The sequence below is a fragment of the Lineus longissimus genome, chromosome 5 (genome assembly GCF_910592395.1).
Source record: "Lineus longissimus chromosome 5, tnLinLong1.2, whole genome shotgun sequence".
NCBI classification, from domain to species: domain Eukaryota; kingdom Metazoa; phylum Nemertea; class Pilidiophora; order Heteronemertea; family Lineidae; genus Lineus; species Lineus longissimus.
The window spans coordinates 1,002,938-1,019,044 of NC_088312.1; positions in this window are offsets into that span (position 1 = coordinate 1,002,938).

Genomic DNA, 16,107 nt, shown 5'->3' on the forward strand with positions numbered 1-16,107 from the left:
CTGTTAAAAATTTGTTCTTTAATTTTGGAGTGAGGTAGAGTCTTGATGATGACACGTTGATGCTATGCCAATGTTGTTGTAAATGTCGATTTGTGGTTAAGGGTGTGTATTTCCTAACGACTCGTTGTATCATAGTAACAAAGTAATATGTACTCGACGCCTACTATGAAATCTATGATTATGCTAAACTGTTGTGATGAAAACGTTAATTGTCGTGTTGAATCCAAATATCACTTCCTACATTTTGTTCAGACATTCCAAGGCTACGTAGCACCCGTTGATTCCCGTTACTAGTAACGGACCATCCTGGGAACACCACTGGAATGTCCAACAGAAGAAACATTTGTCCCCGACAGCAATTTACTGATCATACGGAAAGGCAACGGTAGTTATCCACCGAATTTCCTGTGTAATTTCACGAAATTCAACCCTCCTGCTATCGTTACGGTTCATTCAGAAATATTTTGGTACAAGGAGAAATTGCACCCTTCAGAGATCAAGATAATTCGTTGATTGGGGCCAAGATGTTGTGTGTTAATTTTGGCACATTGGTACTGATTAGTGTACCCAAGTATAGAACTTGTCGTCTATTTGGGTGAAGTTGTCATGACAATCAAAAATGCGTTCCATGTGAGAAAAACCGAGCCAGATGTGATTTTTCACATTGAATAATACTTTTGGCCGTTATGATGCTCTCACTTTTAAAATCTATTTCAATCAGTATACATGTAATTGCAAAAAAAGATGTCTGAGACTTCTCTGTGTAAGCATTTGCTGGTTCTCTCCACGAGGTTCACATTGTTAAATATGCTATCTGTAATGTTGTGCTTGCTGTGCAAGTGTCGCCCTGTAAATAAATAAATGTAAATATATTTATTGTAAATATGGTGTCGCGTAACTTATGCGCGCCATACACAGTTCTATGGCCGTGCATAAAAGTATGGATTTTGTAAATTTCACTGACATGAAAATGACGAAAAAATTTGAATTTGAAATATAAATGATCGTGTTGTGTTTCTCAATATTATTGTTGACATCCCGTAAACTCTTTCAACACTGAACCAAGTGTTCGCTTACGCGGTTCTTTTCTCCATGTTGAAAATCCGGGGACAAAATGCGTGATTAAATTTTCCCGCCAAAATTGTTCAGAAATTTTCAAAATTCAGAAAAATTTTCAAAGCCTAATTTGTTTGGGGAATGATGATGTTTCATCATTTTGAGCACAAAAAAGTGTAGCATGATAAATTTGCCGCAATTATTAGAGAGGAAACATTCGGGACTGGCGATTCTTGGTCGTGATAGCGGGGTTGTTGCGTTACCGGGATGGTCGCCGACCGGGCTTCCACTGTATGTAACACACTTTACACACGGATGTGTCATCCAATGTACAGTATTTACTTCTGCCAAGAAATTCCAAATCTATTCAAAGCTCGCGAATTATAATCATTGACAGAAATACGAGACTATCGGACACCGGTGTGGAGAACTGGTCGCCTGGTCAATGGACAAACATGGTTATTATCCCCGAATGTTGAAGAGAGACAGGTTAATTCGGTGATCCTGATCAGCAACAATGGTGAAGTTAACATAACACTAGGGATGACGCGCGAATTATAGCCGCCATTGCCCGCGGCCGCCATGTCATATTACGTCATCATTGGGGGTCATTATAAAATGGACACGGCTCAGCAGTGAGATTTCACGCCTCGGCGATGAACAAAGCAATTTCACGGCTCAGGGCTTCACCAGATGTATTCAAACTCTGCCAAGCCCACGCGGACGTTATGTCAGTAGCAATCATTCGAACGCTTGGGGACACAATATGAAAACTAATGATAAGCAAAATACGTAACGTTTTTCAATTTCATTGGGAAAGTTGGTTTTGTCATTTTGCCTATTTTTGGTCAACCATGGGAGGAAATCAAGAGGACTTAAAGGAAATTCCTGTAGAAAGGATTGCGTCATGAAGTGTTTTGAAAGATAGTCCAATTTTCCGGCATGATTATTTGCTGATTATTTCTTGCCTGGCCGCACAGCCGGTGTTATTGGTGAAGAGGACACGTTGGGTTCAACATGGGCACAAGACCACCTTGCCTTCACTTGAAAATGAATCAAAAACCACTGCCTAATCTAATGTATTGAGACAGAAGTTGAGAGACCGAATACCGGCGTTTCCATTTCTGACTCCAGATGGACATTATACTTCGCTCAAAACATCAACTTCCTTTCTTTGTCAATGTAAAATAACTACAGACTAAACACGATGTGGTATCAGAGCACACTTGGAAGTCTCATTCGTCGAGGCGACAGGCGCGGCCAGGACCACATTCTGCCCATTCAACAATAGACCAACTTGAGACCACGACACTCGTGGTTCTCCCGCAGTGCCCGTGGACGTCTTCCGAGCACGCAGCTGGTGCGGCCTGAGAACCTCCCGCCTTCCCAAGACCAATGTTCAATGACAAACTCCAAGAAACCTTCGAGGGATTCGTCTTCTCGTCGCCTGACTAGAGGGTTTGTTCCAATGAGCACAGCGTGGTCACAACTCTTCCAAGAGTTCACGCCAAGGCGGGTATCCAACCACGTCAGTCACACATGCATTTTGAAATAGGAAATTCTGTAGAGATAACACAAGTTTGATATTAGCTGCGCCGTAGGTGGCATTATCTGAAGATGATTGTCATCATCCACAATGTTTCAATTGGCCTGTTTCGACAAGAATATCAATCAGACATGGAAGGAGCAAAAATTAGAATATAGGTATGAACAAAATTCACCACAGTGTGTCTCTCAGACTCCATAAAATCTAGGTTGAGTGCCTCTTGAGAATTTGCCGTTTTCGGTTACAATGAATAACGGCAACTCGTGATACACATCATTTATGTGGAGAGGCTCTCCAAGTCTCCTTCAGTGGCACTTCCAGCCATGTTCACATGCACGTGTATGTCATTACTGTTTGCTGTTTCAGTGCCTACCCGATGTTCTTTCCAAGCCAAAATAATCGAAGTAGTATATTTCAACATGTGTACGTGTTTTACAGAGGTTGTGAGGCAATGCGGGGACGACGAGGGGCTGCAAGTGGTTGTGAATGGGCCCAGGTGCGCTGAAGCCCGCACGATATAAAAATGCATGTCAGAAGACAAAACCGGTACCCCTAATTCAGACAAATGTCTCATTGAATGCATTTTTATTTAAATTTGATTATTTTCCATGGTGCTTATGTCATGTTGTGAAAAACGTGTTCAGGTGTTCGATCTTGAAAACACCTCAGTCCCTAAAGCTGTATAAGAGTGTTAGTCATCGCTCGGATTCTAAGACGACTCATTCGCTGGGACGATAAGATATATCTTAAGAGATGTTAGTCGGCTATTCGATGTTAGGATGGAGGAAATAATTCATGTGCGAACTCAAATCCTCTTCAGAACATTATCATCAAGCTGCATGGAAACAAAGTCGCACTGTGTAGGCCATTCTCGATCTCTTTGCTTTATCTACACTCCCGAGTGAGATTTCCTATTCGTGCCATCAGAAGAGGTTACATTTCCTCTTTCCTCAATGATCAAGTGGCACACGACCATCATCCGAATAAGCGATGCTCTTATTCTGTAGCCCTATAAAAGTCGTTGGGTAGAGAGAGGTCATGTTTATTTGGTAGCTACGCCTTTCCCATGACTAAGTAATAAACATACCTATTCTAATTCCAATTCCAAACACAAGGGAAGCCGTGACGCCGGGCGCAAAGGGGTGGAGCCACAATGCGAATTAGCGATTTTTCACACGTACACGCATTCAACATATGAATATAAGCATGATATATGGAATCGTGAATCGATATATTACAATACCAATATGAGATATGCACATGATAATGATAGTGCTCTACCAAAGCTTGACGCTTGAGATCAGTTTAGCGAACTAGCACCATAACAAAAAGAGCGCCCTTGACCTGAAACTAAAGGGAGCAGCCCGAGGGGACCCATGAGTCACGGACCTGCATATCCACGGGTTTCCCGCTGCGAGGACCTCGATGATGAATGAACAACAAAGGACAAAAACCTCTACAAAATCCCTCAAAAGAGTGCGAACATCTTTCTGAACAATCTGGGTGAAGGGCCGAACTCTTCAAGTCCCCCGGACCTGCTACAGCTTTGCGGTCGATTGACACTGACAGGGAATTATCTTCCAGGAAGGTGATCTCATTCGACCTGTGTCCAGACATCCTCTTCAACAGATTCACCTCGTGTCGTCTGCCCCCTGCTGCGCTGGTGTCCGTTATGTAACTTCTGGCAGCAGGTGTTTTTTGAGTTGTCATCTGTTTGACCGCCTGTGACAACTCGCCCGGAATGATGGCCCCTCATTAGCTTGAGATTGTTCGATAAAAAGTCCATTGTAACAAGGGTGCATCGTGCTTTAGCTGAAACCAAGGATATCCCTTTCTGACAAAGAGAGTTTTCGAAGCAATATTTAGTAACGTGCTTGATCATGTCGGTGTGGATGTAGAAGGTGAACTTCATGAAATACGTGTAACTTCAACATGGATGCGACCATGAAGGTACTCGTAGAACATGTCAGAAACATACCTCTCACCCACTGCCACGAATCGCAGGTGGGGCCCTGTAGTCATGGCAACCGCACAGCGTGAGTGACATCTAAAGTGTTGTTTTATGCATGCTTCATGTCGTATTATATGTGTTTATTGATAATATTGTCAAGTGAATACGTTGACATTTGAATATGAAAGGCGAAAATTGCCTTTGGAGGATTCGTATCCGATTCAATAAGAGCTTGGTAATTAATGAGCGTGATTAATGATATGCTGGTCTGAGATGTGGTGTGGTGGGGGTCTTGGCGATCAAAGTGGTGCATCCTTTGGGTTCTTGGCCGCCTGAGGGAGACTTTAGGGGAGTCTCATTAGTGAAAGGGTCAAAAGGTAACGCTGGATTCGTATGTCTCGGCTTGTTCAGGGCTCCATTCTCCTCTTTCTGGTGTATTACATACTATCACTTGTTAAAAAGTTAGAGTCATTCGTCGAATTGTAGGTCTCAGATCGTTCTGAATCTAGTTTCCTTTACAAAACAGTATTTGCTGCATGGGGAGACTTCCTCTGATGTGCCTGTGATATTAACCAAGAGGAGCACAACATCATACTTCACCGGGATAGTGTCGAGAAATGGACCAATCACATGAGGTTGTTGTGATGTTGTTATGATGAGGCCCGTTTCCCACGTCGTCGGAGAAAAATCGCGAAATAAAGTTCGATTCTGATTAACAATTTTCAAACTGAAACATACGGTCAATTAAAGGCTATACTCGTTGGGCAATTTAGGGAATTACTATCTCTTCGGATAGAAGCGGTGGTAGAAGGACTCCTCACCAGTCATCATTATAATGAGAAAACTTTGCCTGGAGAACTGCTGGAAGGATCATTATAGAAGATGCGAAGAAGAATTGTGACGGAGGAGTACTGTTACCGACCCCGTTATCACCCGGGGTACTGACGACCCGTGGCCCATTGGCAATGATTGAAAATCCGACTAGAATCGAACTCGGACCCCATGAGGAGCAGGCTTTGCCAAATGTCGTTATCAGCTGTGTTCAGTGACAATGCGGAATTGATTTTTACTTTAGGAGACAATTCGAAAGTAGTATATGATTTGATTTGATATATACGAGAAGACAATGTACATGAAGATGTTTGAATATCACATAAATAAACCTAAAATTAGAATTTGAAAATTGTGCACGCGAGTGTCCAAGAAACAGCGAGGACTCAAATTTATCGACGTCAGCTTTATTAAACAATTATTGTCATATGATATCATATAGTTTATTGCTGATGAATCAGACATTCAAACACCAGAAATCACGGGTTGGTTGCGTTACCGGGGTTCCACTGTAACTCTATATCAAATTTTAAAGGTTTCCAAGGCTCGCAGACCATTTGATATTCGACCACTTCCCTATTCCATGAAGACAAGATCAATGAAATCTACCCTGAGGACAACATCTATATTCGAAGTCATAACCCAACGCAAGGGGTTCAACGGAATAGCCTTGAGACCAGCCGTGGGCATTGCTCCAAGCAGGGCAGATGGATGAACTTGCAAACGCCTGATTATCTATAGATTCTCTCCATGTTATTCAATCAGGGCTGGGATTCAGATAGACATGTTTCAATCACATTCGTCAGGACGGTATGGGATTAAGAACACACCGTCAGATATCGTTCAGCAGTTCGAAGGAGATGAAAAAACCCAAACCGGCGTTATTTTTCAAAATCTAACATTTCGACAGTCATCACAAGACAATTTCAAATCTCACAGAGACAAGTCCATGTTGGGAAGGAACTCTAGGTGTCCATAAGAAGGATGGCCGACACCTTGGGCTCTCACGCCCTTAATGATAGGGTGTGCCTCATTTGTACCTCAGCCCTCTCTGTCCCCCAAGCTTCTCTTAAATTACAATCTTCTGAGGTATTTAACACCTCAGGTGTTGCTTGCCGTGGCATCCTCGTATTCAGTCTGGATTGTGCCCCGAAGAGTAGCTATAGTATTCGGGGTCATTATCAACCCGGGCGATCAAGTTCCAAGATTGGAACTAAATAATTCTTGAACGCTTTTATTATTTTTCAATAGACAAATATCACGTTGAAGAAAGGACGATTCTCCAGGGGCGGGGAAAATTTGCCGTGTCTAATGTGACATTTGAGATTTTTGGAGCAAGAAAACAGGATTACGGGTGTAAGACTGTTTGCTGTCAATCATTGCACTGACACTGGCGGACAATCTCGCTCATTGTCTCGGTTGTAGATTTCATAATCTTCAACGATTTTTGGAACACGGTCACTGAATCTACAGTCAGTGTCAGATTTGGCGATTCGAAGTGTAATCTTAAGCAGTTCAGCGAAATGATTCGAGAAATCTTGGTTTTCGTTGCAAAGGACGAGACAGGTCCGTAATACAAATACATAATGCATGTCGATGTGTTTCTCAACATCTCAACTATAGCTCGTACTTGGTGACAGCAACGGTATAGAGCGTTTTCGAAGGTGACCCTACGGCAAACCCAGTCCCAGTCAGAGAAACTCACAGCTTTCTGTGAGAGGTATTTTGTCAAATTGGCCAAGTTCTTATATCTAGTAGTAACATATGGCATCTATGGTGCGCCTGGTAACCGTATGGGACATTCTATTGTATGCTTAGGCCTGACCCTAAACCTCCGCGCATGGGGTCCGTTGTTAAAATCCTGCAAATGCGCTTGTCGTGACTTTGCTTTACTAAAATCTGTACTACATAAGCGTATATCGTGATGGCTTGAATATGTATGTACATGCTACAGCAGCAAAATCATTACAATTGCCCCTCCCCGTTCATACCGCCTAAAACAACACTTTGTCGAAACAGCAACCAAACCACAATGATCGCCCGGTAAACTAGAAATCGTGTCGAAAACAGCTATAGTGAGATTTTACATTCTAAAATACCTTGGTACCGTAAAGTCAACTTTTAAATGGAAAATGCATAAGCCTCGTTCTGAGAGTGGAGTGTTTTGGACACGCAACCAAGATGCTCTACCAAAGTTCCCTCGGGTTGCACTAAAATGTGGAACCATGCACACAGCTCACTTCAGAAGTTTGAGGCTCTCAAAACACTGCTTCAAACACAAATCAGCCAAGGAAGCATCAACCACCCTAAGTTTTTTAATGAGCACTACACATATTTGCTGAGAAAAACGCTCCAAATAGCCCATTTGCGCGGATTTTAGCGTCACTTGAGCGAGCCGATCCGGACTTCCTATACGGGCTGCCGTAACATAATGTAAACAACGGCGCTACCGGCGCTCCGGGCAGGCGATGGATGGAATTTGCCAAATTCGCACATATTCAAGTTATTTCGTGGCCTATCTTTTTAAGTTTGAGGTATTTTAGAATAGAAATTGAACCCTCGGCTTCGGACCTTGGTTGAGTTACCAAGACACTCTCGGGTGGAGCTAAAATTTCGTCCAAACCCTCGCCTGTCGGCTCGGGTTTGGACTGTATTTTAGCTCCACCCTCGAGTGTCTTGGTAACTCAACCAAGGTCCTCCGCCTCGGGTTCAATTCCTTAATCAGAAGAACATAGTCTGATGACGAATTGTTGAATAATGCTAGAAATCGTAATTTCAGGGCGCTAACATCTTTGAAAGGGACCGCATGCACCCTTTAATCGTTATTCCACGCCCTCTTCCAAGTACTAACCCATGACGCCAATTACAAGGGATCATCCGCTTTTTAGACAAATTGTTTGCAAAGATGACCCTTATAAGCCGCCTAATATTAAAGACGACATTGTCATCAGTGTGTCAAAGTTGCCCTAGGGGTGCTCGTCTTAGTAACAATATTGTCCAGAGCGATTAGGTCCAGGCTTGTGGCCCAATGATTCTTTACCCTCACCAAAAAAGGCCCCCTTAGCACAACAGCTTAAGGACTTAGTCACATTCTTCATTCTTTGGGAGATTTCGCTAAAGACCATTGACGTAAGGTTAGAGACCCAGAATGGGCTTGTTTTTACAGACAGCAGAACATTCCTTGGACCTCCACGCGGAAAATCTGAACAGACGACACACAAAGCTGCATGACGCCCCCTAGTGAGCAGAATAATGGATGCAAATCCGTGACGCCATTGCTGGCAGGAAAAACCGGATTTGTTCGGAACGGAGTTGCTGATGAAGGAGGTTTGGAGAGGTATTTTACGATGCATTCTGCTTGAATAAATGTCAGCCTTAAAAGTTTATCACCTGTGTTAGGGATGTTGGACTTTAAGTTTTAAGGCTTAAACAAACGATCATGAAGTGCGTTTCAGGGGCTCTGGCCGCAATCCGATTGTGGTTATTGTTATCTATAGAAAATCGAGGGGAATTGCCTGCTGCAGTAGGGGGTCCAAGTTGGTCTCAGATGGGAGGTACAGTCCTGCCTTCCTACTGATGTACCGCTTCACCCTAGGGACACGTCTCCCTAAGCCCAGCATGACTGGGATTTCGCCGAAAAAATGTTCTATTTACGGATCATGAAGTCCAGATCAGTTGCGGGTTGGTTCGTTCTTTGTGAGTTGTTGGTTGATGTGTGAGCCTGACTACACTCGGGTGAGAATCAGGGTGAATAAATTGATATATTTTCAGACTGGATTGAGACATGAATCGATCGTCCACTTCACGTCACGAGTTATTGAAATGGTCTTGACAAGACCTCGTTACCTCACCCAATTAATGTGATAACCAACAGAGTGAAGTCGGGATCCGCACAATCACAACAGAGCATCTCAAACTCTTGATGTCGTCTTGCCAAATGTAATACCCACTCAAACAACAAAACGTATTGAAGTCACACAATGCACTGGTTGTGTTCATTTCCTGCTTTTTCGTAATTAAGTGTTCGAATTACGGAAGGAAGCTGCCGCTAGGTGCTGACACTTGAGATGCACTCTTTATTTTGACGATGTCTCTCCTGCTTACATGAAGACACTTGGAAGACCCTTTCCATAGAAACCTACTAGTTAAGTGCTTCATTGACTATCTAGCGTGATACCAGACACCCATACTCTCCCCTACAAAGCGAACACGAATGCAGATCACTTCCGCCATTGTCGAGCCAGTCATGGCGTTGCGTATAGCCGCGACACCCTGCGGAGGCGCCTCTAAATTTCATCCACAACCAGGCGAGGTTTCGTGAGAAGGACCAATGTTGACTCGCGAATCAATGGAAGACCATAGATTATCACTCGATACGATGCATCGCCGTGTGTTTTTGATTTGATGTGTGATATTTTACACCAACCTCTCAATCATTGCAAGGTGCACCGAACACCAAGGTGCGGAGATGGACTGCGATAGGTCTAGTTGGAAGGCTTTTCATTATCAGTATCATGGTATAGTGTCAGCTTTACCGAAAGTTCATGCAAATCGCCCTCGTTGTTAGTCACGACTGGGTATAACAATGTAGACACCAAGATAAAACTTGACCACACCCGCCCTGCCTTTGCTGTGGGCACATGCTGCTGAGCCGTATCTTATATCATGTTTCACTTGCACCTTAACAATTTTCCACCATTTAGATCTTCATCATCTCACGACAGACCGTAAAATGGCCGGATTGTGCTGATAATCGTCCCAATTTGGATGTGACATAACTCGGACAGGGTTCGTTAATCATCCGTTCAGAACGCCAGACTTTACATAAACGTTTAGAATGGCTATTGTGGTCCAGGCTCATTGACTTCTGTGAGGGGCACGAAATGAAGGGATACGGCGTCGGAAGTGGCTCTCGAAGGAGGTATAGTTTTTAGTGAGCACTGTTGGTGCCATTTTCAAACTAACGCCCGCGACGGAGACATCGGCCATGGCGACCTGAAAAATCTAAAACACTGCAACATCTCACTGTCCAGCAGTTGCTGGTCTCGTCGAGATTTCTTAACTACGTTTTAGTTCTTCTGACATGGAATGTTATCCCAATAAGGCTAAATTGGCACTAACTTGAAGATACATTGACTCTCTCAAGATGTGAAAAATATCCGTTTTTCATGATAATTACTTTTGAAGTGGTGAGTGTTCCTAAAACTGGAACGAATCGCCACTTGGGAATCATGCAAATATAGCAAATACATTCCACTGGAATTTAGTCTAAAGTGTCACTAAAATTGGATAAATCAGTCTTCAAGCAGAAATTGATATTTCAGACCCACGAGTCGAATACTGTCAAAAGCATTCCAGAGTTTAACTTTCTTCGCTATGGCTATTATACCATATTGTTCGTTCTTTAGCTTCTACCAAAGCGTCTGGTAGAATGATAATGGGATGGATCAGGAGCAACAGGAGATGGATCGGCTGGAGTCCTTGGAATGATGGATGACATGCTTTCTTCGCCAGGTTTAGCAACTTTTGACTTTTGACGACTTGAGATCAATTCTCTTTGTTAGGGTCTGGAATTCGAGCAAGGTTTTATACAACGAATAAACTTCATTGAAAACCGTGGTCAACTGCGCTCATTTTCTGAATACAGCCATTTCAAGTTTGATCATAGTGACTCAGTGTGGCTACCATCAGCTGTTGTTGGTGATGATAGGGGTTACACGCTGAAGTGAAAGGTGTTGTTGTATCTAAGGGAGTGGTGAATACAAACACTGATGAATACTCCAATGGAATATTCGACAATAATATTACCATTATTGAAGTGAACGTTGACAAATTGTTGAATGTATTATAATAATTTTCAATATTCTAACGTCGACATGTTAATATCACGGCTCATCGCGTGTGATAATTGGTACACTAAGAGGAGTGTGAGGTGTCAGCATGATCATAATCATTGATTTTCGCTAGCTCGCCAAACGATGAAGCAAATTAATTGATCCCGAATCGCCGCTGTATGCTGTCTTTTATGCCGGCCATACAATTTCATATTATTATAATATGATTTGAAGTTAGAACTTCGCAACTCTCGTATACAATTGTTGTGAATCTAAAATGGTGACACCTAAAAGATTGATGATATCTGCAGTCATTGAAACCCTGACCACCTCTCGGAACCCAAGGTATTCTTATTCAAAATCTTCCTCAGCGACATCAAAGGGAAGAATATTGGGAACAAATCACAAAACACTGGCGATGAATGACATCATATCACTTTGGACAAAGGTTTTGTTTCGGTCCGTCGCCCATCCACAATAATTTGAAATGATCGTTCCATTGGTAACTTTAGGCCAACGCGGGCCTAGTTTTCATATTCTGACTTGTATAATTAGAATGTTTATTGAGGCATCACTGTATTTCATCGGGATTATATTGAATTCAAAAACAAACTTGTCTGTTGATCGACTCTGTCAGTTCTTCATGCGGCGCTCTCAATCTTTCGTTACAATCTATGCAGCAGCCCGGTTATCAGCATTTCAGGTGATGCCTACGTTTCTTTCCCCCAGAATCATGCAACCTCATGCTGTCCACGTTTCCTTTTCACAATGACAAGCGCCACCTGCGGGAAATCAAACAAACCAGGAAATCCAAAATCATGAATACCCGGGCCAACTTTGCTCAGAACAGCATCGCCATCTATGATGAACCTTAATAACAAAACGCCCAGTGGAATATCTCGTCTTCAGTCAGGACCGAATCGCAACCATGGCTGGCTAAACGAATAACAAAAATCATGTTTGGATCTTCAAATTTGAAATTCTTTGCGGTACATACTGCAGACGGTTTCAAATATCGTCACGCTCCTAAACAAATTGCCTACCTCATTTTCCCATGTTTTGGTATTCATTCATGGATATATTTGGAAACATAGTTAATAAAATGAAAATGCAAATATAATGAACATGAACTTTTATAACATAACCCTAGTGATTTTTAGGAAATTTTCATGTGACTTTAATAGGCAATATTACAGCCTGAGATAGGCAAAATGATTGTCAGAATCAGTGACTTAGGCATTCACTTCTTTGACAAAGTAACTCAATTCATTTGTGACACAGAATAAACTGCAAAAATTATAAAATTTGCGGTTGATAAAGGGTATCACAATCATTGCTGGTAACCATGGTAATTCAGGCATGGGGAAGACTGAAAAAAGAATTAGAACTTGCTCAAATTGCGTCAGCCAGGTTGAATATTCCAATCCTGTTGCACACAGCATCTTTCTAAAAACTCTTTTTTTCGTCGCCATAAATCATATTTGTACCAAGTGGACGACTCGAGCGCTTATTACAATATCTCGTTACTCATATATTGGCTACATACGTGCATATGATACATAAACAAGAAGAAATGATCGAATGCAAATTGAGCCTGTAGCTTCGTAGGCATGACACAGCAAATATAACTGTCCAAACCAACCTGGGGATGACTCAGCATTATTCTGTTGATGATAGCGCCAAGTGTGTTCTTTCACAGATCAAGACGTTAACGTGCTAACACCGTATGCACGCAACACAGCCAGGTTTATCCTTTCGATTCACTATTCAGACATTAGCCATTTGATAGGATCGAGGGCAGTCATAGTAAGCAGGTGAAAACATGATGTATGAGTTGGACACGCAAAGCATGCGCACGTTTCTCTGCAATGTCGTCGTGGTTACTTTCTGTCCCCCGAGAAATCTGCCTGAGAAAATCGCAAGGGGCTGGGGAATGTAAGTTAGGGGGTTGTGAATGTCTTGGTAATCTTGAGAGAGTGGGGCTGTGAATATCTTGGTACTCTTGAGAGAGTGGGGCTGTGAATGTCTTGGTAATCTTGAGAGAGTGGGGCTGTGAATGTCTTGGTAATCTTGAGAGAGTGGGGCTGTGAATGTCTTGGTAATCTTGAGAGAGTGGGGCTGTGAATGTCTTGGTAATCTTGAGAGAGTGGGGCTGTGAATGTCTTGGTAATCTTGAGAGAGTGGGGCTGGAGAATGGCTTGATAATCTTGAGAGAGATGGGGCTGTGAATGTCTTGGTAATCTTGAGAGAGTGGGGCTGTGAATGTCTTGGTAATCTTGAGAGAGTGGGGCTGGAGAATGGCTTGATAATCTTGAGAGAGATGGGGCTGTGAATGTCTTGGTAATCTTGAGAGAGTGGGGCTGGAGAATGGCTTGATAATCTTGAGAGAGTGGGGCTGGAGAATGGCTTGATAATCTTGAGAGAGATGGGGCTGTGAATGTCTTGGTAATCTTGAGAGAGATGGGGCTGTGAATGTCTTGGTAATCTTGAGAGAGTGGGGCTGGAGAATGGCTTGATAATCTTGAGAGAGATGGGGCTGTGAATGTCTTGGTACTCTTGAGAGAGTGGGGCTGTGAATGTCTTGGTAATCTTGAGAGAGTGGGGCTGTGAATGTCTTGGTACTCTTGAGAGAGATGGGGCTGTGAATGTCTTGGTAATCTTGAGAGAGTGGGGCTGTGAATGTCTTGGTACTCTTGAGAGAGTGGGGCTGGAGAATGGCTTGATAATCTTGAGAGAGATGGGGCTGTGAATGTCTTGGTAATCTTGAGAGAGTGGGGCTGTGAATGTCTTGGTACTCTTGAGAGAGTGGGGCTGGAGAATGGCTTGATAATCTTGAGAGAGATGGGGCTGTGAATGTCTTGGTAATCTTGAGAGAGTGGGGCTGGAGAATGGCTTGATAATCTTGAGAGAGATGGGGCTGTGAATGTCTTGGTACTCTTGAGAGAGTGGGGCTGTGAATGTCTTGGTAATCTTGAGAGAGTGGGGCTGTGAATGTCTTGGTACTCTTGAGAGAGATGGGGCTGTGAATGTCTTGGTAATCTTGAGAGAGTGGGGCTGTGAATGTCTTGGTACTCTTGAGAGAGTGGGGCTGGAGAATGGCTTGATAATCTTGAGAGAGATGGGGCTGTGAATGTCTTGGTAATCTTGAGAGAGTGGGGCTGTGAATGTCTTGGTACTCTTGAGAGAGTGGGGCTGGAGAATGGCTTGATAATCTTGAGAGAGATGGGGCTGTGAATGTCTTGGTAATCTTGAGAGAGATGGGGCTGTGAATGTCTTGGTAATCTTGAGAGAGTGCCTTGGTAATAAATTTCCTTCGCTTCTCATACAGCTAACCTTCGCGGATCTGGCACTTTTTGCAGTCGTGGAAACTGGGCGCGCGGGCTCTGGACTAGCCCTCAGTAAAAACATGGAGGAACACTCGAAGAGGATCTCGTTTAACCCCCGCTTTCGCCGTTTGCCTAATGGATTCCACAGCCTTGTATTAACCTGTCTAAAGGTGTATTTAGAAAAACATTTTAAAGCAGGGCTCGGTTGTTCAAAGCAGGTTTTGTCACTAACGCTGGCGTCTACTTAACTAGGCGTTACGTCTAACGCATTACCTGAATGAGATAACGCTGAGTCTAATGCATTACCTGAATGAGATAACGCTAAGTCTAATGCATTAACTGAATGAGATAACGCTAAGTCTACTGCATTACCTGAATGAGATAACGCTAAGTCTACTGCATTACCTGAATGAGATAACGCTAAGTCTAATGCATTAACTGAATGAGATAACGCTAAGTCTAATGCATTAACTGAATGAGATAACGCTAAGTCTAATGCATTAACTGAATGAGATAACGCTAAGTTAAGTTAACGCCAGCGTTAGTGACATAACTTGTTTTGAACAACCGGGCCCTGGTAATATAATCGGAAATTTGGGACTATTCTTCTGCTCTGCCGATAAAAAGTTCTAGCAATTATTCTTCCGATAAATCAATAAAGGTTCTGTTTATACATGTACATGTAGTTTGACTTTCTCTCTCAATTCTTTATTCTTTAGTCCAGACAAACATGTAGTCCTTTTGATTATTATTATAGGACATTGACACATGTGACACATATAGGCATGTTTGAAACTGCACAGTTAAGTTTTTTTATATCCATGACCGCGTTTATTCTTGTCTCATTATTTTGATACTTCAAGAGTGTGAATGCTTTTTACAACAGCTGTGCTATATATTCAGATCATAAGCAATAGCACTCTGAACTATCAGGTGAATGTCCGTAGTCTCCCTCATGACGTCATCTTCGCCTGTAACCGGCGGAACTCGAGAAAGTCCGGAAAGCAATCGATGAAGGTGATCGGGAAGTCACTCCCGGCTTCATAATAATATAAAGAGAATAATCTCACACGTCTCCAAAATGGAATCCTTTCGTAGAGAGTTCCAATATCATTTGACTATCAGTGGTTTTAGATTATCGCAAAGCGAGTGATAATGGCTGGTTGCTATCGCACTACCGGACTAGGCTTATTCAATTCAATTCAATTTATCTATTATTGACACTTATTGACACTACTAGCATATACCCGTGGCGCGCTATTGACACAACCTTTTGTACTGTAGTGGCACAGCTAACAGGCTGTAGGCCGGTTATACTAATTCCCGACCTACCCCGACTTTTCCCGACATTTACCGACTTGCGGAAAATGCTGCCAAAATATAGTGTATTAATTATCAGAATATTTATATTTGTACTGTTTACATACATATACAGCACTTCTGTTAATTTCAGGACTTTTGAACGATGCTAAGTTGAGCAAATCAACTCCAATAATTAATTTATGCTGGGTTCAGACAAGGCCATATGCATGTACAGTTTACAAGAAGCGACAACCACAACTA